Source organism: Prunus avium, unplaced genomic scaffold (assembly GCF_965620075.1).
Source record: "Prunus avium unplaced genomic scaffold, drPruAviu1.hap1.1 HAP1_SCAFFOLD_48, whole genome shotgun sequence".
NCBI lineage: Eukaryota > Viridiplantae > Streptophyta > Magnoliopsida > Rosales > Rosaceae > Prunus > Prunus avium.
The window spans coordinates 15,001-17,500 of NW_028276906.1; positions in this window are offsets into that span (position 1 = coordinate 15,001).

Here is a 2,500-nt window from a genome sequence, read left to right on the forward strand (position 1 = left end):
TACCGGCTCCACTCCGACTCGCCGCTCGCCCACAATTTGTTTGCAACGAAACATTTGTTTTTAATTTTGTTGGTTTGAAATTGTTTTGAAAAGGTTCTTTAAATCTAGTGGGTTTGCAACTCATAAGAGCGTCACTTTCAACGTCCCCGGCATTGGATTGAGTTTCTAAAAACAACCGTGCACACCGAGGTTAAACTTTACCGGCTCCACTCCGACTCGCCGCTCGCCCACTAGTCCGAAGGCAACAAAACATTTGTTTTTCATTTTGATGAAAATTTCTGTTTTTAAATCTTGTTGGTTTGAAATTGTTTTGAAAAGGTTCTTTAAATCTTGCGGGTTTGCAACTCATAAGAGCGTCACTTTCAACGTCCCCGGCATTGGATTGAGTTTCTAAAAACAACCGTGCACACCGAGGTTAAACTTTACCGGCTCCACTCCGACTCGCCGCTCGCCCACAAATCCGAAGGCAACAAAACATTTGTTTTTAATTTTGATGAAATTTTTTGAAAACATTGGCTTGGCAAGCCCCAATCCGCGACTATCCACCCACCGCCACCCCACACGGGTGGTTGTTGTTGCGAAATGAGGTTGTGGTCGACATGCCCGTGCATTTGAGAAGGAGTTCCTAGCACTCCATGCTCTCCCATGCCAAAAAATAGCCTAGACAACCCCATTTCGCAACTTTCCACGCCTTTTTTTTCCTCCCTCACCCATGGCGGCGGCGTGGTGGCGGCGGCCGGATTCCGGCCACCACCGCCATGGGTGGCAGCCCCCCGACCCCGACACCAAACCCATAATACCGAGGCAACATATCGAGGCAACATGACATGGGTGTGGCGTGGGGGAAGGGGGCTGCAGCTAGGAAGGCATGGGCTGCCATGCATATGCAGGCAACACACACCCCCCTATATAGCATTTTATGCATTTAGCCCTTTGACAGGAAGAGACATCACCTATGCGCGAGGAGTCATAATGGGCTCTAAATAATTCAATACAAGGTATTTGGACGTGATTTTTTGCAGGGATACTAAGAAACATGCAATCTATGATGGGAAAAAGTTTCATAAATTTTTGAAGTCGGGAAGTATTTTTTATTAGTTTTAGAAGTCGTAAAATTGAAAAAATCATTAAAACAAATCCGGGAGGAATTTTTTAGTTTTGTAAGTTGGAGAAGGTCCTAAAAATCATAGACTACTTATGGGGAGCTTATTGTGCGAGGAAATTTCAATAAAAACGGGGTTTGACAAGATTTGAAAAATTCTGTCGACATTTGAAAAAACCTGGAACCATGCTGCCGGCATGCTGCGCACATGCTGCGCGCATGCTGCGCGCAGACTGCGCGCATGCCATGGCAGGACAAGTTTTGCTAGCCTCACTGTCTACAGATGCGCAAGCTGCGCGCACGCTGCGCACAGGCTGCGCGCATGCTGCGCACAGACTGCGCGCACGCTGCGCGCATGCCATGGCAGGACAAGTTTCGCTAGCCTCACTGTCGACAGATGCGCAAGCTGCGCGCAAGCTCCGCGCACGCTGCGCACAGCCTGTGCGCATGTTGTGCGCATGCTGCGCGCAGGCTGCGCGCAGGCGCCGCGCATGCCATGGCAGGACAAGTTTCGCTAGCCTCACTGTCGACAGATGCGCAAGCTGCGTGCACGCTGCGCACAGGCTGCGCACAGCGCATGCCATGGCAGGACAAGTTCGCTAGCCTCACTGTCGACAGATGCGCAAGCTGCGCGCACAGGCTGCGCGCACGCCATGGCAGGACAAGTTTCGCTAGCCTCACTGTCGACAGAATCAGCACGCTGCGCGCAAGCTGCGCGCACGCTGCCGGCATGGTGCGCGCACGCTGCCGGCATGGTGCGCGCACGCTGCCGGCATGGTGCGCGCACGCTGCCGGCATGCTGTGCGCACGCTGCGCGCGCGCATGGCAGGACAAGTTTCGAAAATTTCTGTCGACAGTCTCAGCAGCGCGCACGCTGCCGACATGCTGTGCGCACGCTGCGCACAGGCTGCCGGCATGCTGCGCGCAGCCCATGGCAGGACAAGGTCCGAAAAATTCTGTCGACATTTTTACGCCGTGGTAGGCTTCCGCTTCGCGTCACTTTGTCGACATTCAAGCCTACCATTTGTATTGAATTTTTCAAACCTTGTCAAACCCCATTATTCAAATGTCGAAAAATTTTGTCGACATTTTTACGCCATGATAGGCTTCCGCTTCGCGTCACTTTGTCGGAATGCATCGCATGGCGAGGCAAGGCCACGGCATGCCAAGGCGAAGGCAACGCATGGCTTGAATGGCTTGGTCAAGGCCACATCATGGGCACGGCATGCCAAGGCAAGGCGAGGCAAGCCATCCTTAGCCTCGCCTACACTCACTTTCTCGGAATGCATTGGATGATGAGCAATTCCAAGGTAAGGCAACGCATGGCTTGAATGGCTTGGTGTAGGCCACAACTTGGGCATGGCATGCCAATGCAAGGCAAGGCAAGGCAAGCCATCC